This window comes from Thermobia domestica, chromosome 15, assembly GCF_964235325.1.
Source record: "Thermobia domestica chromosome 15, izTheDome1.hap1.1, whole genome shotgun sequence".
In the NCBI taxonomy this organism is placed as follows: domain Eukaryota; kingdom Metazoa; phylum Arthropoda; class Insecta; order Zygentoma; family Lepismatidae; genus Thermobia; species Thermobia domestica.
Window position 1 is genome coordinate 129,260,770 of NC_137468.1, and position 26,641 is coordinate 129,287,410.

A 26,641-nucleotide genomic window follows, 5' to 3' on the forward strand; every position below is an offset into this window, starting at 1 on the left:
CCGGCACTAAGAGAAAAACAATTAAGTTTTAAGAAGAAGCTGCTACCTCACTGTCTGTTGAGCGGCCATAGTACCAAAGTCACCACATCGTTTTGTTGCTTTTTGGAGATTAACTGTAGATTAAGAGGTGTGTAATTTATATTTCTTATACTTATTGAATATTTAAGAAAAGAAATTATACAATTTACACTTTTCCTTGGTATGATTTTAACCAGTATTAATGAGCAGTAAGAGAAACTATTTTAAACCGCAGTGATTCTTTAGCATCAACTATAGTGTTTCATGATTTATTTATACTATTATTATATAACTGAAGTTTGAAAATAACTAACTAACCATTCCTTTATAAATTATTTAACCATAGTTTGAAAATAAGTTATTAGTTTCCTTGTCATACTCAATTTTATTCAGTATTATTGAACAGTGCGAGAGACTCTTTTTTATCTGCAGTCAATCTTCTGCAGACATAAAGTAAGTTAACTGCTGTTTTTTGTTTTACTTATACGATTATTATATGACTAAAGCTGGAAAATTACTCATTGCCTTTTCCTTTATACATTATATATTTGCTACTTGAAGTGTTATTAGTTTCCTTGTTACAGAGAATTTTATTCAGTAATATTGATCAGTGAGAGAGATTCTTTTTTAAACTGTACTTAATTTTCTGCATAAGTTAGCTTATTTGCTGTCTTTCTGTTTTACTTATATGATTATTATATAACTAAAGCTTGAAAATAAGTAATTCAGCCTTTCTTTATACATTATTTAACTACAGTTTGAAAAATTTGACAGGGTTTCCTTGTTACACTCAATTTTGTTCAGTATTATTGAACAGTGCGAGAGGCTCTCTTTTTTAACTATAATCAGTTTTCTGCAGACATAAAAGTAAGTTTCTTTGCTGTCTTTCTCTTTTACCTTTATTATTATTATTATTATTATATAACTAAAGCTTGAAAATAAGTAATTGACCCTTTCTTTATACATTAACTCTAATTTGAAAAGTTTTCACTTGTTTCGATGTTACACTCAATATTTAACTGGTGCTTGAAAATAAGTGATTAGTTTTAAACATTATTACTAAAGCGTGCTTGATAACTCAAAAGCATTGTTCTTTCTTGTTTATTTTAGACGGGCTTCTGCCCTACAGAACTTAACACGATGGAAGAAATATACTTTCTAGAAGTAGTTCGCGGTCTCAACGAATATCCGAGAGTTTTCAGCACTTGGAAAACCATAATGGAACTATAGCATTTGGGACATCAGAGCTCGGAGAGATTCGATGCACTACTACGCGCCCTTCGTGACTCTGAAGGTAATAACATTTTACTCTTGCAGTACTGTGTATGCAGTGCTGATTGATGCTTTGGACTTTTTTGTTTACGAATTTTTCCGTAGTAAAGAAACTTGATTGCGCTCAGCATAAACTTATGTATTTATTATCTTGTGGGGAGGGTCAGGTACACAGAATAAAGGATTCAGAGTTTAACGAACGTTCTTATCAAGAATAGTCGTTAACCTGGTTCGGCTAAGTAAGATATACAAATTTCGAGTGGTAGTATTTCTTTGCATGTAAAAATTAGCTTCAAGAATTATATACTATTAATCTCACCTTTTTAATAAGAATGATAAAGTCGGTGAACGGTGTTAAAAATGGTTTATTAGTTTATATACTTTATAATATCTTTTCCTTAAAACTGTCAAGCACACAAACTTGCTGACTAGGTATCCATAAACATGTACATAGCAACAACTATCCCATAATAATATCTTACATATCTTAAAAACATTCTTCTTCTGTTATTATTAAATTAACATTCTATGAAGTATAGTGCACATGTATGAGCACTTTCTGCCCAAGGTACAGGTAATTATTAATCTAACCAAAGTATTTTGTTATAAGAGCTGTCAAACGTTTTTGATTTTAGGACGCGGTTTGTTCCGAATCAATGTGTAATCCCACCTGAAACACCCATAGTCGTGATCCCTCAAGAAAATTGTAACTTGAGTAGTAATAATATAAATCAATTAAGTCATGATGATTTATCATATTTACATTCGGTTGATCTAAATTCCGTTGAAGAAGAAATGAGGAGATTGATTGAGAATATGGATGATTCTGTAGTTACACTCATGCAACAGATCCAGGGACAAAATCCTGTATACAATCCCCTGCCTGAACATCATGTACAGGATAATCATGGCTATGGGAAACAATCTGATCCTCAGGCTGGCCCGTCATACGCCCCTGATCCAGTACTGGATGGATATGAGAGCAATAATAGTAATAGTACAAGTGGTACTAGTAGTAGCACTACTAGTAGTAAAACAAGTGGTAGTAATAATAATAATGATTGGCCAATTCAGAGCATTAGTAACTTCAAAGTTGTTAGAGAAAGCAGAAAAAGTTTCGTAAGTTTCATTATACGGGCCATGAAAACGCGGTTAGACCTGTGGATAATGAGAGGACCATTGATAATCCAGAGGCCTATATTGAAAGTTCAATTGATTTTGCGTTGGAACATGTGATCTCCAATGCGCACCCCACGGATTATATATGGCTATACATAGACAGTAGTAATAGTAGAAATAACAAGTCCGTGTATGTCCCATTTAGAAGAAAGCGCGATTTCTCTGCTAGGACTGTCCTTACCTCAATTGAACGAGTATTAAATTCCAATGAGCAGTTCCTTTTAGGGCACGAAGTACTCTTTCGGTTCCATTTGGCCGACAGAATGCATAGCCAAGGAAGAAATGCAAGGAGTGCAGTTGAGAAATATTCAAAGCACCAAGTTTATTTGGAAAAGCGTTTAATACGCATAGAAAATAAGAATATTTATTGCCTCCCCATGGCAATAGTTTATTGGATAACGAAATATATATTAGGTGCTCAAAGTGTGTATAACTTAAAAAGAGAGAATTGTAATACATGGTTTGTTAAAGCAGAAGTTCTCTGCGAGAAGGCAGGAGTCAACGTTGAAACGAAGCGAGGCTGTGACATTACGGACGTTGATATTTTCCAATCTTATTTGAAAAGAGAGTATCAAATAGCAATTTATGAGGAGCATGAAAAAATAACCGGGAATATATAGTTCGTTACCCGGGAGAACCAGCAGAAAATAAGGTTTTTATTTATTATCAGAGAGGTAATACTGTTGGCCATTTCAAACCCAGTCCCAACATTAAAACTTTTCTTGGTAAAAGGAAATATTGCTATTATTGTTTGGAAGTGTATAATGGTGAGTCTTATAAACACAAGAGTGAAACTCAATGTTCTCTTTGCGAACACAAACACGAACGCTATTATACTAATAAGAAAATTAAATGTGATGCATGTAATAGATAGTTTGCTGAGGGTGTATGTTTTGAGAATCATGTGAAGCGTAATAAAGCGGCTAGATCTGTATGTGATAACGTTAAGGTCTGCATTGTGGTTTAATCTTTGATAACACGCGTAAAAAATCCGATTATGTGTGGTGAACTTTTTTGTTCGACATGTCTGGAACACGTCGGTATAAACCACACATGTTTTGTACGGAGACAAAAACCTGTATATTCTAATAGGTTTAGGTACATTGCTTATGACGTAAAATAATGTTAAAGCCACCAAATGCGCGCAGTGAAAGGGAACATGAAGTAGTGCTTGCGTGTTGTAAGATGTCTGTCACAGCTGAATAACTAATGGTATCGATGAGCCCTGTAAGACATGTGGTTATAATAATGGAAATCGTTCGTTTTCTTTTAAGACGATGACGGCTTTTATTAATCATGTATTAGTACAGCGTCCCGTCTTTAGCCTCATAGTCTGCATCGGCCACAATGCTAGTAGATACGATGGTCTCTTCTGTCATCGTCAAGAAATCTAATAGATTAGCAGCATATCATTACTGTCCTTATTCAGGGTCAGAAAATTTTTAATATTAACATTGGAAATCGTATTTTTTCAGAGATTATCTTTTGTTTATCGGTTTCAAATTATCCAAATTACCCAAAATTTTAGGCCTTAGTAAAAATTTAAAGAAGGGAGATTTCCCATATTTATTTAACACAGAAGAAAATCATAATGATGTTGGTCCCTATCTCCCACTTAAATTCTTGGACCCTGAGGGGCGAAGCACAGAAGAAAGAGAACAATTAACAGCCTGGCACAAAGAACATGCATTAAGTGGCGAGGAGTTTAACCTGCAAAAGGAAATGCTCTCTTATTGTGAGAATGACGTTAGAATTCTAGCAGAAGCGATCATCAAATTTAGCCACATTTTTCAGGAGAAAACGAATGGTTTGCAATGTTTCATTACGTCATCCATCATTGCGAGTCTTGCAATGCGAACATATTGTACTTTGTACTTACCTCAAAATACTAACCCCGTAAATCCCGCATTGGGTTTCCATCATAAGACCATGTATAGTACTAAAGCTATGCAATAGCTTATGTATATGGAAGAACAATTAGGGATAAAAATCCAGCATGTTAGGAGAGGTGGGGAAAAGTGTATTGGTAGGTACAAAGTCAATGGATGGCACGAGGGACTTAACGCTGCCTTCGAGTTCATGGGCTGTTTCTGGCATTCTTGTAAGTGGTGTTACCCTTTTAATCGCGACGCCATCTTGCATGACGCTCATGACTCTTACAATACGAGAGAAAAAGATACGAGGAAACAATGCTCCACCGGAAGTACTGAAAAGTTTTGGTATAAACCTATAAGAAATCTGGGTATGTTCTTGGGATGCGAAGGTAAAGACGGATAAGGAAGTACAAAGGTATATTACAGAACGTTGTACTAACCTGCCTGATTTCCTATTTCCCAATAACTGTTACAATTGCTGGCGCACTGAAGTGTTTTAATCTTACGTCGAGTATGGGGGATGACGTCATAAATTATGCCGATATTACATAGTTGTACTCATTTGTAATGTCACGTAAACCTATGCCTGTTAAATCACCCAAGATACATACACGGCCGGACTTTCCAGATGTGGAAAGTATTCATGGTGTAGTAAAATGTGCCCTCTTGCCTCCAAAAGACCTCTATATTCCAATCCTCTCGTACGTTGCGGGAGGCGGATTACTTTTTGGTCTTTGCCGTACATGTATGGAGGAGGCAACATAGTGACGCTGACTGTGCAATTATACGAACATTTTGTACTTCAGAGCCATACCTTGCTGTTCAAAAAGGTTACAAAATACTCGATATACATGAAATATGGGAATTCGAACTCATGGGTCCTGAAGAGGGGAATTCAGATGGTTTGTTCGGATCTGATGTGAAGTTTTTCCTTCAGAGGAAGCAGAAAGCCTCCGCTTTTCTTGCTTATTGTAAAACAGAAGACAAAGATATATATCGAGGAATATTGTGCCCATGAAGGCATACAGTTGAATTATGATAACATTAGGACGACCCCAGGACTGAGGCAATGTGCAAAATTTTACCTCAACTCATTATATGACAAATGAACACAGCGCACTGATACGTCACATAGTGTAATCGTTAGTGATGAAGTCACGTTTCTTAGGTATTTAACAACGGCACGGTATAAAATTCAAACTGTGGTCCCAATTAATGATGATCATTTAATTATCACTTACACAGACATTGAAACTTAAAATGTTCCTTTTGGGTTTTCCGATGTAATTTTAGCTGCCTTTATTACTTTGGAGGCTAGACTTGAACTGTACAAACTACTGGCGAATGAAGGAGCAGACAGAGCAATTTACTGAGACACCGACAGTATTATGTATATACAGAAAAAGATGAGGAACCTTTGTTACCGCTTGGGAACCATTTGGGTGATCTAACAGATGAAATTCCAGAAGGTTGGAAGTTTACAACTTTCCAAGGGTTAGGCGCAAAACATTACACCGGCCATACATTGATGTATTTTTCCGACGTAGCCATAAAATTTCATGCGCTGGTCTTGTTAGCAGCTGTCAATACGTTAGTGCATGGGACCTGGCGTACGTTTACGTACCGAATTTTTATACGCTGGAAAAGTCTGGCTGCTTTTAACTTCGAGCGTAAATACGGCGCGTAAAAACGGCTCAGATGAAAGGGTTTTCGAGCAGCAGGTGGTCTCTTTCCTTTTCCACGGCCTTCTCCCTGGTATGGTCTTATTGTTTTCAGAAGAGAAAGCCTGTTCTTTTGTTGTCCTCGCGAATCGTTGCTGAGGTTTGCTGGTAGACTCACCAGAAATCATCATTCCAATCTAGTTTCAGTCTTTCCACACAAGGTACGATTTCGGCTAAACTCATATTTCCTATTGCACAAAACGAGACATTATTTCCTAATTAAAATTCATAATTAATTTTGAGTGCATAGAGAAAAAGGTATTTAAATCCAATACTTCCTAATCTGAATTCGCGAATTATGAGAGCTCCTCGGTGGCTATATAGTCAGCGTACGCGTCCTCGGTGCGGGGCGCCCTGTTCGATTCTAGGTGGGAGCTCATGCGGTTCGGGTTCTACTTCTCATATAGGCTCGCTAAACTTATCAAACCTGATGCCTTTCGACTAGGAGTTTAAGATTTAATTTAATATTTGTACATTAGTTTTTTTTCCTCACAGATAAGGCGCATATAAAGATGGTCACACCGTCAGAGTTACCCATGTTGTGATACTGAAATGAAATCTTTGAGTTTAACTTCCCAGGATTATGCCCTTTAAACTAAAGGATACAACAATTAAAGCAAGTGAACGATGATGAGAGAATTGGTGAAATGAAATGTGGGAGGAAACGAGAGTACTCTGAGGAAACCCACGGACATGATGTTGACCACACAAACTTATTTGCACGTGGATTGAACTAGGGACCCCACGCACCAGAGATAAGTGCTTTAGCACTGAGCCGCTGTGGTTCTCTGTTGTGATTTTTTTAAAAAAAAGTATGACTGTCAATAGCATTGACCAATTCTTGCCGAATTGAAAATTATCTATAAATCATATGTTGCTCCCACTATTGAGTATTGTTCTCCTATCTGGTCTATGGCCTACCCTACTCATTTAAAAAAATAAATTCCGTAATTAATTTCTTTTCAGCCATTGTATCCTACCGAGTACCTCACCTCCGAACACTTCCAAAAAATAACGTTTTAAAATCCAATATCAAAATCTCCCCTAGTGAGAAACAAAATTTCAGACCTAATATTTTTACAAAAAATTGTAAATGGCCACATATATGAACAGTTGTTAAGTCAGATCAATTTTCGCGTACCCACTACAAGAACACGGTCTAGTGATCTCTTTTACACTGCAGCGGTGAGAGTTAATATTGTCCAAAGGTCCCTTCTAAACAAAATTATCAGTATCTATAATCAGTTACCAGAAACTGTAGACGTTTTTTTAAAAGAGTATGCCTTCAGATCATCAATAAATAAGCTATTTTTGTAATGTCGCTGTTGTCTTGTACCATCTTGACCTCAAATTGTTGTTAAATTGTTATCCAATTGTTAAAATGTTTCAGAGTAAAATGGCCTAGTGTTGTATCTAAAACCTGTTATAAATAAATAATTAAATAAATAAATAAATGATGTTACGCTATTTACAAAAACGACAAAAAGAAAAGGAAAGAAAGAAAAGAAAAGTGAAAGATAAGGTTAGCGCAACCAGCAACAATGTTTCTTCCAGGCATACTTCCAGGAACTTGGTTCCTTCCGGCTGAACACAAATAAACCTGATCCCAATAACAAAGATAAATTACATTTCACTCTTGTGCAGGACACTCCTTTACCAACTGATGCAAATATTTTTTTTATCCGACGCTTCTCTGAAAAAAATATTCGAAGAAAGCATCACCACCATTAAAGCTATAGCTACCTACGGAGTAAGTTTAAATAGTAGTAATCCTGACCTTGAACAAGATACTATCCGATATTTCCCTAATAACACGGAGCAAATAATTGAGTTTGAATATCGAAATTCGATTACGATTCTTGCCATTTTGACAATGTGCTGCTTGTTATTTTAAGTACTTTCTCAACTTTACAAGAATTTATAGCGAAATAGGTTCAGAAAGTAACTATTTTTCACGCGATCTTGACCTTACTCGTAAAATAAGAATTAATAAACCACGAGATATAATGTTTCTTTCTTCGTATATTATTCCAAACCTCAGTTTGTGCAAATATATAAATCTAATAATAATCCTATTTCACCATTAATGCTTACATACTAAGTCAAATAGCAAATCGTTGTACAGCTTTTTTTGTGTGGTTGCTTCCCAGCCGTAAAAGTTCTCGTTCAATTCGAGGTACCGGCCATGTTGAATATTTTTCAACATTGTATTATATCTCATCATGATGGGGATATGCTTACGAACACTTACCTGGAAAGTACAATAGATGTAAGCCCAAAAGAGATCATAACTCAGACCAGAATTGAAAATTACACCCATTTACAGGAAATACACTCATAAATTTATATTAACTTATTAAAACATTTCTCAATCTCAGTGTTGGGAGTACTATCAAACCTTCCTAGATAAATGTCAACTTAAGGTATATTGCCATAAAATATTATGTAACACTCAATACTTGTCATTTAAATAATTTATTTCACGAACAACTCAATAGTTTTACTATGTTTGTAAGTAGTATATGCATCATTATTAGGAGAATTGACATAATTGACACAATCTGCTACTTAATAGTGTATATTTTTCATAGACATTACATATTAAACATAGTAGAAACTCATCTTCAAGATTGCTTCGTGTGGATGTTTCCATATTGCAGGCTATTAATTAAACATTTATTTATGAAATATGAACTATCACCTAAGGCGTTTTTTCAGAAATTCGAAAAAAATTCTCCCTCAAGAGTAAACTACCCGTTGTGGATCTTTTCAGGAAAAATTAGTTATGTCATATTGTCCGGTTATTAATAAACCATTTATTTATCAACTACGAACAAAATTAACTGACTCGTGTTTGAGAAAATATCTCGAAAAAACTCACAGGCAAGAGTAAACTAACTTTTTTGTATTTTTACCACAGAAATAACTTATGCCAGATAATAAAAGTGGTAATGAAATACTGATGTACGAGCAGAATCGTTAGTCATTTTTGATAAAATCGCGTTTGCCTTTTCTATTTTCATCTATCAGTGAACTTCCTTTATTTTGGGGGATAGGAAGAAAATTCGGAAACCTTCCCTTGGAAATCTGATAAAAGTATTAAGTTTAGAAACTTGTCACTCGAATTTAAAGAAAATTATTCGATGTTGAGTTCCCCTTACTATTCCTCAATTGATTTGTATGTATGTGTGGAAACCCTCAAGTTCGGGTGGATTTTACCCTCATGTCACATACCCGACAGCAAGAGCGAAGAAAAAAGTCATTAAGTGTTTAAAACATTTTTAATACAGTAAATTACTAAAGACTACATTTAAAGAAAACATGAAAATAAACACTGATAAACTGGCAATAAACGAAAACCAGAGTAGAACTGAATTTAACCTGACCCCGCATGCTAACACCGGGCGGAGGTAATTTTGTCACCGGAATTCGTCACGGCAATTTCGTCACCGGTAATTTTGTCACCAAAATATTACCATATAAGTAATTTCGTCACCGAAAATAATGCCACGATAATTTCCGCACCAGTGTCTTTTAGAACATAATACAAGTACAATGAATGAACTCGAAAAAGTTTTTGAAATTGTTTTCTTTAATCTTCAACTGAAGCAAAACTATGCAGCATAATCAAAATAGATTATTATTATTAAATAAAGAGTTACATATTTTAGATATCGTATTTGAGAGAAGAGATAAAAGTTTCCAGTAATTCTATCACAGAAATATTCTCATATAGGAAATATTGTCATGGTTATTTCTTCACCTTTGGTGAATTAAATAGAGATAAAGCAAACGATCAAACAGCTTAAGTTATTTTAATAAAACTTAGAAAACAATTCAGTTGGTATTGAACTCTGCAAAATTGAAGTTTCTGGTACTCGACGAAAGAACAAGCACCAGTAGAAGAAAATAATGTCTGCTTGAGCAAATGTTAAAAGCGCAGGGAACATGGGGCACTAATGGGTTCATTATTCACTATTTACAAATATTAAATTTCGCGAATATCAAAATTTCAGAACAGAAAATAGCAAACAAATATGGGAAGATTCGCCAATCTGTTAATTTTCCCGCAGAATAGACGACAATTTTCATCGTTCTAGTACGGTTCTCTCAGCCCAAACTCTTGGGCCTTCCAAGTTAACAGAGTCATTTGAAAAGAGTGGCCTTTTTTTAGGAGCTATTAAAAGAATTATATTATATTTCAACTCTGAGTAAACATTGGCAAATTGTTATTGGATATATGTGAAGAGAACAAATTTCTATAAAGGAAGAAAAACGTATAAATATTTCTGGATGTTTCCTTTAAATATAGCCTTATGAAGCTATTAAAAAGTGTAACATGGATGGTGAACGCCAGCTTTTCAATGGCGGAAAAATAGTATATGTTATTTGAGGTGTGACTTCCTTTACTAGGTATACGCCCTAATGTACACCAAGACAAAAAAATTCATATGAAGAACTGTTTCGTGCGGTGGTACATCAGTGCAGTGAATTTAGTGAACATCTGCAAAAGTTCGAAGAATTTTCTCATGAAGCTGGTATGTAGCCATAAAACCATTAGACTTGCTTCGTGGAAAGAAAATTACAATATTGTGTGGTCACTGCCAGTTTCAAAGATTCAAAAGACCCTTGAATGACGAGAACGACGTCATGCTGAATTCAAAGAGCTTTATTAAAATTGGTTTTCATTTGTTGAAGTTCGAATTCCATGATTTTGTCATGACGTTCAAGGTTATCTACTACGTGATTTAGACGATGTAATTGATAAGCGTTATAGGAAGAAAGGGCCTAGATTCCTAGTCCTAGTAACGAAGCAAATAAAAATCGTTTGTTTCTTTTAGGCTGGCAAGAAACAGAATTATTTTTGGAAATAATAAAATGACAAGAGATTAAATTTAATATACTTTGTCTAAATTTGGTATCTGTTTATTTAGTCGATTCTAAATATTGGTGGAATCGCGAGCATGAATTCTTTTTGACCGTGTCGAACTGTAAATCAAAGTGAATGCGCAACGGTTGATAGACATGAATGCTAAGTCCCCGCTGCGCTAATGCTATGCCCAGATTTCCAATGGTGAATTGCGATTTCTGTGTCAAGGGGTCTTGTTGTGCTAGTGTATGTTGTACTGTCATGATGGTTATTAAAATTAGTAATTTCATATTTGTGGACCTGCAACAAAAGGAGAAAAAAATTAGGCTAAAGCAATTTATGTTCGTACTATACTTTAATATATAATAACGACTGATTAAAAATAATATGAGTAAATATTCAAACAATTCTTTGAAGATTTTTAATGCAATCACTCTAAGCTTGTTGATGTCTATAAATAGTAAATTCTCTAAATTCCTATATCGCGAAATAAGAAAGTTTTCGGCCTAAGTAGCTTATCAAAGAAATAGAATAGTCCCAAAAAAGAAAAATAAAGGTATTGATTCCTTTGTGTTCGAAAAAGAAAACCATAAGGCACTTACACTCACGGTGTCCGAAGAAGAAAGACAGTTTTAAAAATTCTCTGAAACTTCAAACCCAAATTTTGAAATTTCGTTTCCCAACACTATGATTGATTTCATGAGAAACTATGATTTCTATACCGACAATCTAAAACCAGAGATTCTCAGTCTATGCAACAGTTGTTCTAGAACTTCTACTAATTTCCCTTCAGAATTTGAAAATAGAAATATATCATCCACATATAAGGTTATATTGTCGGGCTGTAAATTAGCTAGTACAACTGACAGGAACGTATTAAAATAAAAAGGATAATTTACATAATCTTGTGGCATACGAAGGTATTCGAATTTTCCAACATTTAGAATGCTAAATGATGTAAATTTCCTTGATTGTGGCTTTATTTCTAATGTGAAAAAGGCATTAGAAATATTCAAGTATATGTAGTACAAGTGTCCTGACATAGTTGACAGTATTTCACTGGCAGGAGGTAAACTAACACTATGATACAAAACTCTTGAGTTCAATTCTCTCAGATCAGTAATCGGGCGCAATTTTCCCGACGGTTTCCTAAGAAACCTAACCGAAGAACTATACGGTGAATTACCTAGGTAGATCTTTGTCTCGCCCATTGTTCCAATAACGTATTTATAAATTGCGTAACTTCCGATTTCAGTGCATGTGGAATTGGAAATTGTTTGCGTGAGAACGGAATTTCTGTGTAAAGTTCAATTTTACATTGAAAATGTCTTGCTTTTCCGATCCTGTTAGGATTCCACGTAAACACATCAGCAAAGCGGTAGCAGAGATCTATTACTTTTCTCTATATTCACGACTAGCATCTTGACCAATATTTAATTTAGAAATTTGAAATAACTGTTGTCCTTCCCGTAATAATTCCTCATCCACATAATTTTCATCTATTGATTGGCAACAATGATTTGACTCTTCAATTTGAACATCTTCCGCTTTTCCGATTACAAGATTCTTATGAAGAACGACTTTTGTGACTAAAGGGTTAATAATTTCAACTACAGGTTCGTTTTTATTTAAAATAGCTCGCGGCACTAAAATTCCTAGTTTCTCAATTATAGACATGTCTGGCTCTAAAATCACTTCTTGACATGATTTCGAATTAATACATTTAAGTGGAACAATTATTCTTGCTCTTGAAGGAAGATACGTCCTCTTATGAATAACAAACTTGGGATCATATGCCTCTCAATAAACAAAATATTGGCTCTGAAACCTGATAACCTGTATTACTCTGTTGTTGTGTGTTACGAGGAGGATTTCCATATCTAAACAAAGATAGCATTTTATTGAGGTAATCAACAAGGGCGTTATGAAAAATAAAGAAGTCATTTTCTAAAAGTGCTTTAGGACCAAAATTTTCCACTATTCTGAACCTGTGATGAAAGGATCGTTCGTTGATTAGAAATTTGATTATGCCTGTGTGTTTCAGCTCTATAGGTTCACATGAAACACCAACAACTTTCGTAATTTCCTGTGACAATTTAGTTTTAGGAGATAGCAATGATTTATCTAAAACTAATATTGTACTTGCCGTATCTGCAATTATTTTTAATGGTTTCTTTCTCAGTTGTATTGTAAATCTAACTAACCATGTCCCCTTCAATTTCTAATGGAGTCTCTATCCCTTCCCCTCAACATGCTTTTGTTTATATTGACGGTGTTCATTAGTATTATTAATCTCTACGGGTGGGCCCTTTTCCTTGTTATCTGTACATCCACCGTCTACATGTACAGACGTTGTCAGTTTAAATTATGAGTCCCCTGTACATGATTCATTTGGTAAGGGTTTTGTACAGGAACATAATATTCTCGCTGTACTGTACTGTGGGGTTACAACCACAGTTATTTGCTCAATTATCAGTTCTTTACTGAAAGAATGTGGGGATAGCACTTCGCATGGCAAGAGAGAAAGTACGTGGGGATCTGAGCAGTACAGCGCTGAAGTAATTAATTGGGGATGAATGAAATGAAATGCATGTTTTCTAATAGAAGAAATCACAGAGACGCAAAGGTTAGGAAAGGAAAGGGTTTTACTGTACCTCAGCCATTTCGATATGATGAGCCTCTTCAATTATCGGGTGAAGCCTTATCCTCCAATCCGTTGAGTATTTCCGTCTGGTATCGATCCCGGACCTCACGTTCGAGAGTGAAGAACCTCTCGACCTCAGGGCAACAGCTTCCAGATGTCCTGGCCTCTTCGGAATGACACCTCTGTCATGCAGTGGATGGTGAGGGCCCAGGCGTGCCGACCGTCTCTCAATTGCTGCTACGACGACTCTTCTGAATAGGGGTCCAAAGTATGTTTCTGGCGGCTCCTGTCACACACTTCTCACCTCGAGGGTTCCGTGTCCTCTCGTTTTGTTCTACTTCCTAGCTTTCGCTTCTTCCTGGTGCTCCGCACGTGGATGACTAGCTCATCACAATTATCTTGGTCAATAGGGAAGTTTAATTGCTGAAACGGCGTGGCTGAGTTTGTTTTGGTGAAGTTACGGAAACTAGGAAGAGAATGGTAAGCATGAATTTGTATTGGGATGAGGTGACAACATAGGGAAGTCTCTTCTTTATTATTTAATAATTACAATTTCTTGTTTGAAAAACAAAATAACTACATACAGGGAGAATTCAAAATAGGCGCTTAGCCTGATATCCTCTACACTCCCTGCTCTATTTCTCCACGACGATTTTGAAAAAAAATTCGGAGTGTTCTCCTGGAGAAGAGTGTTGATGACCCAAAGATGCTGTAGTAATTCTCCAATGTCCTTAAGATGGCGGTCAGGTATGAATTAATTATAATATGTTGTCGAAGGTTGCCCTCTGGCGGACGCTCCCATTACTACGTAGAAACTGAAGATGTAGAAGGATAGAATTCAAGGTTGCGCTGATTCAGATTTTTTTTTTACATGAAAGAAAAATAAAACGAATTAGTTTATAGTACATCAGGAAGTGTGGTGTTATGCAATCTTGATGGGAGGTAAGTATAATAATTTTAATATGGGATAATTAATATAGATTATGGCTGAGATACAAGTGAGGGGTTAAGTGGGAAGGAAAAAATGACATTTGAAAGAAAAATTAATTGTAACTTGTTTATCTACAATAATTATATGATTCCTTAACCTAATTGTGATATATAAAATAAATATATGAATATATGTAATATAATAAGATAAATTATAAATAATAAATAACATATAAGATAAATAATATATATATTATACATATGCAAAGTAAAATCTCTCTAAGTTTAGGTATTCGTAAAAGTTTGTGTTAGTTAAGATTGATATTCGTGGAGTGGTTAGAATATGGGAGGATACAATTAGATTAACTAATTTGGTTAGTAGCATTTCCTCTACTAAGTGCCTGAAAAGTCCGATATACCGCGGACTACTCGGTAACGGTATATGAAGAGTAGCACTATTCCAGATTAGTTAAATGACTGGGATACCACGAGCTAAAATACGTTAGACATAACGGATGTAATTGTTTAAATACGATGCTGAGATGTTTTGCCTGCAACGAAGTGAAAAAAGTGGAACATTAGATGCGCCAAGTGAATAGAAATGATGCCTATTTCTACAATTAAATATAGATTTGAAGCAGTATTCCTGTGTTTACTTCTTAACTTCATGGTGAAGAGCTATGAGCAATAATAAAACAATATTGAAATTATCTACTATATACAGCACTAGAAACATTTGAGTGCTTCTTTCCCTTATTTTTCATCTAATATGTACATATATTTTTTTATTTATTTCCATGTTACCTTGAAGGTTCAGTGACAGTGAAAAAAAAACGACCAACAAAAAGGTCAGGAAAGAATATGAAACATATTCAAAGAACACTTGTCATGCAACCCACTACTCATACACAATAAATAATACTCAAAATAAAAGGATTATGAAAATATCCCACAGAAACTAAAAAGTAGTTTCAAAATTATCAAAAATAGAGTATCAATATTTCACTATACATTACTAACGTATCGTAATAATAAGATTAGCTTATTCACTCATATGCTCAAGCTTTTTTTTTTTTTTTTTTTACACCACAGGAAAATATTAAAGCATCAAATGTTCGTAGATTCGTTTATTCTGTACATCGTAAACACAAAAAATAATTTTATCTATGGAATCCAAATTTTCCTCCAAGAAATTTCTCACAGTTCTTAAGGCTATGTGACATGCTGGTGTTTTAGGATATAAAAATGCACCTGTTGAAATGGTGGGCAATGCAACTGTACGAAAATCATTGTTTAAAACACTAAATAAGATTTTCTCGTAACAAGACTGTAATGATTTGCTATTTTCACCTTTAGGTCCACAAGTGTGTATTACGTGTTTAGCTGGAAGATTGAAGCCTTCTGTAATTATGCACGAACCTTCTTTTAATTTCCCAATGCGTGCACATTCTTGAGTTAATTGTGGCCCTGCTGCTAAGTGTATTGCCCTGTCTGCGCCCCCTTGGGTTTACAATGGCATCGCCCTGGAGTTCTACAATGCTTCCATGGTACAAAGCTACTTTAGAATTGATCTCAGTGTTCACACCAAATTTTGAAGGAACTTTAGGTGCATTATGTAGCGTACGTCTGGCTGTGACATCCCACGCCGGTAGATGGAGCATAGAAATGGCATTAACGATATTTAGGCACGTGTAATTGTCAGTTTGATCATCTTTTCCTTCCTCTCCCTCTTTCCTTCCAGTGAATTCAATGATAAACCTAGATGTTGGTAAGCCTGTTTCGTCTTCATCATTCCGTGGAGACAGCTGATTCCGGTCCTCCTCATCTTCTGTACAGTTCTCTTCAGGGGGTACGTTCTCTCCTTGAATGGCTGAGTCTCTGGCTTCAATATCGTCACTGGTGGGAGGCTTCTTGCGTTGATGGTCGTGATCTCCTAACTCGTCCAGAGGCGACGGAGGGTAATATTTCTTAAGACGGTCAACCGTAATGGAGTCTATTTTCTGTCTTCCTGTGCCAGTAGTGAATTTAACGAAGTAACTATTTTCGTTCTTCTTGCCCTGTATCTCACCTGGTCCAATGTATTTCCCAGTGAAAGCACGTGTCTGGCCCCGTTTCATGTTATCTACATATATCCAAACAAGATCTCCCTTCTGAAATTGCACTTGTTTATGACGCTTGTCATATGATTTCGCAGAAGTTTGGAACCTTTTGAATAATTTTTCAGCAGCCTGCTCTCGAATATCATTAAGATGAGATAGCCTGATTGCGTTGTCTTGAAATTGACACTGTGTGTCAAACATAGCTTAATGTATTAACCTTGGTTTGAAACCATGGAGTAATTCAAAACTGGAGTATCCCATACTTGTGTTAATAGAAATATTATGGCTAAATGTAACCTTGGGAAGTAACTCCACCCAGTTTCCTGAATTATCTGGGTCAATATTGAGCTTCAATTTTTGTTCCAAATTACGTATTGTTACCTCAGCAAGCCCAATAGAAAAATGTGCTTTCACGTCTGCAAATTTCAACGTAACACCACAAATATTGCACAATTCCTTAAATATGGCGCTTGTAAAAGCAGCTGCCCTGTCTAGGCAGAGTTCATAAAATAACCCATATTTTAAAATGACGTCATTAAAAAGGAATGATGCCAAGGTATTGGCAGTGGTGTCTGGAATACTAGCTGTTATACAAAATCTTGTGGCTTCATCCACACAGACTACAAAATATTTGTGTTTCAAAATATTGTTAGTGCAATAAGGCCCAGCTACGTCCAAATAAAGCCGGTAAAAGGGCATAACACTAGGATGAGTTTGCAGCTTACCATAACTCAAACCAACTCTTTTCTTTAACATTTGGCAATGAAGACATTCTCTACAGCGTCTATATACAAAACGTTTCATGTCAGGAAAATATACACTGTTAACTAATAATTTATGTTTTACTAAAAGCAGAGTGATTGGCTCCCAAAATCTCCTCATGACCCTTCTTAAAAACTTTTTCCCGCAATGACAAAGGAATGGCAAGCAAGTAGTTCATACCCATAGGTGTTTTGTTTTTTCTGTAAAGAATGTTATTGCGCAATTCATAACAGGAAGCTTGTCTTTCATACTGATTGTCTTTAGATTTGCCCTCAAGCCAGTCAATAATGTGCTTAAGAACATTATCTTTTCTCTGAGCTTCGCTAATATTAATATCGGTGTTATCTTCTAGAAAAAAACACAGGGGTCCTCTGAACTTAACTTTTCATCTTCGAGATCTCTTTTATTGGAAGCAAAACGACTGATATTATCAGCTTCTATATTGGCGGTTCCTGAGACATGGGATATTGTAAAGTCAAATTGCTCCAGTTGAGAAAGCCACCGAGCTAGCTTACCACTAACATTTTTAGATTGTTTCAGGAATGTGATCGCTCTACAGTCCGTTTTTAGAAAAAAATGTCTTCCGATGAGCCAGTAACGAAAAGAATGTAGTGCATAAAGCACCCCAAGAAGCTCAATCTCATATATTGAGTAATTTTTTTCTGTGGCGTTTAGAGACCGGGAACAATACCCAATAGGAACTAATTCACTGTCAGGATTATCATCAATTGGTTGCTTAGCAACCGCCCCCACTCCAGATTTACATCCATCCGTGTACAGAAATAATGGTCTGTTGGGGTGATAGTTCATTAAAGTTGGTGAATTTATGATTGCTTCTTTGAGTTTTTCAAAAGCATCTTGTTGTGGCTTTTTCCAGCTATATTTAGCATCACGCTTAAGTAATTGTAAGAGAGGAGCTGAGATTTCACTGAAATTCTTTACAAAGCGTCTCACAAAACTACAAGTGCCGAAAAATGACTTGAGTTGTTTCTTAGTTTTAGGACGTTTGTAACATTTTATAGTGTCAATCACTTTGTCAGAAACAGAAATACCATATTTATTTACTTTATGTCCAAGAACAACTACAGAAGTTTGTGCAAACTTGGTTTTCTTTGGAGACAATTTTAAACCTCGCTTGCGAAAAGCATCAAAAAGTAATGTGCATAATTCTAACATTTCCGGTATGGTGTCAGCTACTATAAAATAGTCATCTAGATAATTCAATATATGGGGCGATGGAATATCGGCTAATGTCAGTTTTATGAGCCGGTTCAACGCCGCAGAAGAACAAAGTAATCCCTGGGGAACCACATTATAATGAAAGGATCCCTCTCCCGGAACAGAGAATGCTGTGATTGGTTTGCTATCTTCTGTAATGCGGATTTGGAAGAAGGCATCTTTTTGGTCACACATTGTAATATATTTCTTTCCAGAAACACGATTTAACACGTCCTCCATGCTAGGAATCGGAAAGGAATCCACCTTACAGTTTACATTTACAGCCCGAAAATCAGAAACAAAACGATAATCACCTGTTCGTTTTTTAACTAAGAGAATAGGTGAGTTCCATGGGGATATAGTTCTCGAAATGATCCCTCTTTGTAATAAATTATCCAGCTGTTTTTTAACTACAGCGCGTAAATGGTACGGTATAGGTAGGGCTGGTTTACAAATGGGCGTGTGGTCTTTGAGCTGGATCTGATATTCATAATCCTTAGCAAATGAAAAATCTTGGTCGTGCCACATGAAAATATCACTATAACGATAAGCGAGATCATAAAATTTCTCTTTATCACTTTCAGAAAGTTCGGGGTTAACCTGAATTTGTGACCTGTCAAACAGTTTTCTTTTTTCTAAAATTTCCGGTGACAATTCCTCCTGAATTTGACCTACTAGATAAGCAGAGTCTTCCTCTGATATTTCTTCAAATACTTCGGCTAACCCTATTTGTTGACCCTCGTTTAACGTTATGTCATTAATAGTAGGATTCGTAATCCATACACAAGGCTGAGATGGTGACAACACACAAAAAGGAATAAAAATTTCTAATTTATTCTGCAAAGAAATATTTGGCACTAAAAGATTCTTATTCCCTCCTATGTCGTAACGTTTAGTGAGAGAAACTCGAGTATGTGTTTTCGCTGGAAGCACTATTCGTTCAGAAAGTGTGTAAACAGCTTTAGAAAGAGACGCTAATTTCTCTTTTAAAGTTTCAGAAATTACACCCTCATTGTTATTACGTGGAAGCTGGTTTACAGGTGGTTTCCCAAATCTATTAACTGAAAAAATATTGTTTTGAAAATCCAGGAAAACATTGTGGGATGTTAAGAAATCCTGACCAAGCAAGGGCTTAAATGGAAACCGAGGAATTATTCTGAACGGATGCGTAAAGCTCTTTTTTCCTATGAAGAAACGCAAAAAAACAATATGAGATACTTCAATTGTGTTGCCTGTCACTCCCTTTAATTTTGTAGTAATTGCAATTTTCTTTGCTCCTTTAGGAACTAAATTTTCAGGGAGACAAGAAACTTGTGATCCTGAGTCGATTAACAATGTATGGGAGTTCTGATTCCTTGAATATAGGGACTTGTAACACAGAGTGACGAATAGTTGTGTCCCGACCAACTATTCCGTTTCTTCGTTTAGAAATGCGCGACAATCTCGGGCTATGTGATTTAATCCTTGGCAGCGCCAACAGAAATAGGAGAACGTGGTGGTTTAGAAGTTCCCGCAGCGGGGCTTGAACCCTGGTCACTCGAGTTATTGTCAATCGCGTTACCCCTGTCACCATTACTCCCTTGATTTTGAGCATAATTGTTGTAGTAGCGAGCGTGGTTTCCCCCTCTACCTCGGCCTCTTCTTCCTCTGTTATTACCACGAAAAGATGAACTTGCATTTCCTGTGTTTGTCGATTGACCTTGATTTGCAGTGAGAGACGTAATATTTAAAGAAAGTTTCTCTAACTGTTGCTGTATTTGCTGCAGTGCATTGGAGTCAGGGACCTGAGAATTTACATGCACGTCAGCATTTTTCTGAGCAGAAATTTTCTCAACAGCTCTGGACTGTGTGGTAGGCTGAGAGCAAGAATGCGTATTCATCGGGTCAACATTCGTATTACTAGAAACTAATGAAGACTGCAATATTGACGAATTACGCTTGATATATTTCTCGATGGTTTTCCGTTCTAATAAGATCTTTGTTTTTTCCTCAGTTATTAAATCTGATATCAGTTTTTCAACTGAATCATATTCCTTACAAATAACAGCCCTAAAATACTCAGGTTGCAAACCTTCTATGATTAATTGTGTTTGTTTCGCTGGGGGGGCTTGAGGGTCTACCCTCAAAATGAGGTTGAGTTTAGAGTAAACATAATCAGATATGCTCTCAGTTTCTCCTTGTTCGCGAGCACGCATTTCACTTTCTGTCAACTGAGGCATGGTGTTGCTCCCAAAAGCTTCTATTAATTTCGCTTTGAACTCGTCGTAAGTCCAATTAGCAAATTCGGGTTTTTTGGAAGTATTGTCCATCCAAAATTCAGCCGGACCCTTCATCAATGTACATAGGATTAGCTTTTTTCTTATGCCTGTCCAATTATTGATGGAGGCAATAGCCTCGTATTTCTGCAAATACCGCGTGATGTCTTCTCCTAATTTAGCATAAAATGGTTCGGGCCTTACTATCGTATGAATCGAGGTCAATGAACCTTCTACATTCTCACTATTATTCTGGGCCATGTTTAAACTGTCCGGTGTGAAAGAATAAGAAATACTTGAAACTGGGGTAGATAAATGCAAATTGTCTTTAAGATTGGTATAAAAATTTCTAGTAATTGGAATGGCAATCGGTGATGAACAAATTATGGGTTCAAAGTACTGCGTAGTGGAAATATCGTTTAGATCATCAAAAGGTTGTAGATACTGTTCAGCTAATAATCGAAACATGCAGAAAATGCTAAGTAAACATGCATATAAAATCAGTGTCAACACAACATACTTAAAGTTAAAAATAAACCCAATCTTTGCGTCACTTCAAAAATAAATAATAATAATAAATAATAGGAAAGACATGGTTTGATGTAACAGAATTGTAACAAAAAAAATGATACGATAAAAATCGTTGGATTGACATTAATTTAAAAGTTTTATGGTTCGGAATTTATAATAACAATGTCTCACAGAAGCTGCATTTCTATATTAGGAGGAAAAAAAATCCTAAATGCTAGGCAAAGGCCTAAAAAATCTTCACAAAGTGAAGGTCCACATCTCCACCATCTCGCTGTACTGTACTGTGGGGTTACAACCACAGTTATTTGCTCAATTATCAGTTCTTTACTGAAAGAATGTGGGGATAGCACTTCGCATGGCAAGAGAGAAAGTACGTGGGGATCTGAGCAGTACAGCGCTGAAGTAATTAATTGGGGATGAATGAAATGAAATGCATGTTTTCTAATAGAAGAAATCACAGAGACGCAAAGGTTAGGAAAGGAAAGGGTTTTACTGTACCTCAGCCATTTCGATATGATGAGCCTCTTCAATTATCGGGTGAAGCCTTATCCTCCAATCCGTTGAGTATTTCCGTCTGGTATCGATCCCGGACCTCACGTTCGAGAGTGAAGAACCTCTCGACCTCAGGGCAACAGCTTCCAGATGTCCTGGCCTCTTCGGAATGACACCTCTGTCATGCAGTGGATGGTGAGGGCCCAGGCGTGCCGACCGTCTCTCAATTGCTGCTACGACGACTCTTCTGAATAGGGGTCCAAAGTATGTTTCTGGCGGCTCCTGTCACACACTTCTCACCTCGAGGGTTCCGTGTCCTCTCGTTTTGTTCTACTTCCTAGCTTTCGCTTCTTCCTGGTGCTCCGCACGTGGATGACTAGCTCATCACAATTATCTTGGTCAATAGGGAAGTTTAATTGCTGAAACGGCGTGGCTGAGTTTGTTTTGGTGAAGTTACGGAAACTAGGAAGAGAATGGTAAGCATGAATTTGTATTGGGATGAGGTGACAACATAGGGAAGTCTCTTCTTTATTATTTAATAATTACAATTTCTTGTTTGAAAAACAAAATAACTACATACAGGGAGAATTCAAAATAGGCGCTTAGCCTGATATCCTCTACAATATGTCGTACCATTACTTTGCATGTGATGCACACCCTGCATTTGATTAAAACTAGGTTCTTGTTATACATGAGACACATTAGTATGTTGACAACAACACTGGTTGTTATGATAACTTGCGCGTCCTCATCTAAAATTTCCACGACCACCACGGCCTCGAAAATTATTTATCCCTCTAAAATTGTTGTATTGAGTGTTGTTTCTACTCTGATTACTCTTAAAATTGACTCTATTACTACCTCGAAAATTATTTCTGTTATTTTGATGGGATTACGAATTATTTTGCGCACAGTGAGTGTTTAAGTTTTGCGAATCTGAAGAACCGCCTTCGATTCTCAGCGACAATTTTTCTATTTCTTTCCGTAACTGGTTAATGGAAGATGTAACCTCACTACTTTCAGATAATGATGGTTTATTTGTGTTCTGAGTTTCCGAGTGTTCAGCTCTGTTTTGTTGTTTCTCTACTAATTATCTAATTACTTTCTTTTTATTTTTCCTGTGCCTATTTGACGTAATCTCGTCCTCGGACTCGGACGAAGAACTGTCATTAACCGTAGATTCTGATTCAGGATCAAATGACGAACACCTACATTTCCCTTTTCTACACTTCTTCTTATACGCTTTCTTAATACGTGCATGTATTTCTCTCTTTTTCCTACTTCTAATTTTACATTCATTTGCTTCTAACGCATAGAGATCCTGCATAAACGCATCTAAAGTGCCAAAAGACTGGTAACCTAGGTGTTGAATATTGTACGGTTTCAAACCTGCTGTAATGATTGAAATGATCTGCACTTCTGACAAAGTCGGAGCATGTTTGTCTACCATGGATAAAATATCGTAAACAATCGACTGAATGGGTTCATGTTTCTTCTGAATCCTATTCTGTACGGTAGTGAAAAAATCTTCACTATCTCTAGCATTCTTGAAACATTTAATTATCTCAGCTTTACAATTCGCATAGGTTGTTTCATCTGTAATATTCTTTCTCTTTAACAAAGTTCGCAATTGTTCTTTTAGTTTCCCTGCAAACACGGTGTATATAATTTGTTCTGCTATCTTATCAGTCCAATTATTTAACCGTACACAATCATCATATTCATCAAAGAACTGCTGTAATGTGATTTTGTGTGGTTTAAATTTCGGAACAGGGTAAAGAGAATTGTACACATTAAAATAGGATTTTTAGCTCCCTGGCCTTCACTGTATTGTCTCTGCATTTTCTTAGACTTATTGTATTTCCGTTTTAGTGGAAGGATTTTTACTTTTATTGGTTTCTTTTTATATCTTAAACTTATAACTGTTCGTCTGAATCTTCTGTATTACTGCTGCAAGAATTACTCATATCCTGCATAAGTAGAATGACGGCAGAGGTTTGTCAAAGGCTTTTTAATCACGTTACTTTAGAAAGTGTGCGATCGTAATTTCGACATATGAAATGCTCTGATGTTAATTTTGACATATGAAAGTGAGTCATGATTTCTAAAAGCTTTTTTTCTGGAAAGGATGAATGACATTTTGTGACCCTTGATGGTTGTTGTGCCCACGTAGGCGCATGGCCCACGCAGTATGATGGTCGTTAATGGTTCCCAGGACCCGTCTATAATATAAATCTAGTTAGAGAAATTTGTTTCGATGTTGTAAATTTTTATATAAAAGCGTTAATTTCTATTTTACAGTATTGGAAAGATAGTGGAATGAAAAGTGGGGAGAAAAGAAGAACCCTGAGAAAATTCATTGAGCACAATACAAGCCTAGCTTGTTAAAACCAACTGATATTTAAAGACACCTAATAAGATTGTTCCGTATTAAGTTACACTGCTTGAGAAACTTTATGAAATAAGGGACTAAAATAGGAAGGAAACAGGAGAGTCCCTAAAAAATCCATGGGTCACATTATAAGCCTAGCTTCTTAAAAAACTTGTTTCGATATAAGAACAAGATTGGTTGGTATTAAGTTACAGTGCTTGAGAAATAATAGACTGAGGAACCTTGAGAAAACCTCGCGGAATGCACACAAGTTTTAACAGGATGCTACGCGGTTGTTTGCGGTATTATACCAGACATAATTTAGGTTTTGAGGGCTTGCCTTTAAGCTAAACAGCTGCGTTTCCTACGGTAGAAGCACAAACGATACTTGATATTGTCGGGAATTTTAATGCGCCATCAGTACTGCACGAAACGATTTAGTGTATAATTGCTTCCCCTGGGATTCGAAGTTTTACCTTTTGCTATAAAAGATACACTAAATAGATGCTTTTGCCGGGACGCAGAATTTAGGCGTACGAGTTTGGGAACTTTTTCCGTAGAAGACATACATTAAAGACTTTGAGTCTGTTCATAGTAGGGGGCACCCCACCCGTAATGAACGCAAGTTCCTCTGATTATTAAATCAGGACAATTGATTTAAATGATCGTTTATTTATTTATAAAAAATCATGTAATATGGAACAAGTGTATATTGCATAGAACACATTACTCATCCGAACCGAAAAGAGAAACGAGAGACACTACACACGTACATCCAGGGCCTGATACACTTAAAAGTAAGCTGAAAAGTTCCAAAATCGGCCACCAGGGCGCGCAAGATATCAGCGGTTTCGGCAAACATGTTAGAACGTATCTAAAAGCATGATACGATCTGATATAATAGCTGTTTGTTTGGTTTTGATATCATTTCCTTTTACGCTGTCACACGTAAAAGGTCAAATACGAGTTTTGTATAGGTGTTAAACTACTGTTTTCAAGCAGTTGTTTTTGAATGAAATTATTGGTACAGAATTTTTAAAGGAGTTAAGATTTTTATTCAGATTTAATATTATTATTATATTACAGTGTGCTAATCCCTGCTGGAATCTTAGTCAGCCCGGCACTAAGAGAAAAACAATTAAGTTTTAAGAAGAAGCTGCTACCTCACTGTCTGTTGAGCGGCCATAGTACCAAAGTCACCACATCGTTTTGTTGCTTTTTGGAGATTAACTGTAGATTAAGAGGTGTGTAATTTATATTTCTTATACTTATTGAATATTTAAGAAAAGAAATTATACAATTTACACTTTTCCTTGGTATGATTTTAACCAGTATTAATGAGCAGTAAGAGAAACTATTTTAAACCGCAGTGATTCTTTAGCATCAACTATAGTGTTTCATGATTTATTTATACTATTATTATATAACTGAAGTTTGAAAATAACTAACTAACCATTCCTTTATAAATTATTTAACCATAGTTTGAAAATAAGTTATTAGTTTCCTTGTCATACTCAATTTTATTCAGTATTATTGAACAGTGCGAGAGACTCTTTTTTATCTGCAGTCAATCTTCTGCAGACATATAGTAAGTTAACTGCTGTTTTTTGTTTTACTTATACGATTATTATATGACTAAAGCTGGAAAATTACTCATTGCCTTTTCCTTTATACATTATATATTTGCTACTTGAAGTGTTATTAGTTTCCTTGTTACAGAGAATTTTATTCAGCAATATTGATCAGTGAGAGAGATTCTTTTTTAAACTGTACTTAATTTTCTGCATAAGTTAGCTTATTTGCTGTCTTTCTGTTTTACTTATATGATTATTATATAACTAAAGCTTGAAAATAAGTAATTCAGCCTTTCTTTATACATTACTTAACTACAGTTTGAAAAATTTGACAGGGTTTCCTTGTTACACTCAATTTTGTTCAGTATTATTGAACAGTGCGAGAGGCTCTCTTTTTTAACTATAATCAGTTTTCTGCAGACATAAAAGTAAGTTTCTTTGCTGTCTTTCTCTTTTACCTTTATTATTATTATTATTATATAAGTAAAGCTTGAAAATAAGTAATTGACCCTTTCTTTATACATTAACTCTAGTTTGAAAAGTTTTCACTTGTTTCGATGTTACACTCAATATTTAACTGGTGCTTGAAAATAAGTGATTAGTTTTAAACATTATTACTAAAGTGTGCTTGATAACTCAAAAGCATTATTCTCTCTTGTTTATTTTAGACGGGCTTCTGCCCTACAGAACTTAACACGATGGAAGAAATATACTTTCTAGAAGTAGCTCGCGGTCTCAACGAATATCCGATAGTTTTCAGCACTTGGAGAACCATAATGGAACTATAGCATTTGGGACATCAGGGCTCGGAGAGATTCGATGCACTACTAC

The 26,641-nt window shown here is 35.8% G+C and overlaps 1 long non-coding RNA gene across 1 annotated transcript; it reads left to right on the forward strand.

Moving 5' to 3' along the window:
• The first annotated feature begins 4 nt into the window (after window positions 1–4).
• Window positions 5–26,641, forward strand: LOC145671902 (uncharacterized). The gene is made up of 4 exons (XR_014128568.1): window positions 5–127; window positions 1,129–1,312; window positions 25,323–25,480; window positions 26,479–26,641. It is a non-coding gene; the product is annotated as an uncharacterized LOC145671902 (long non-coding RNA).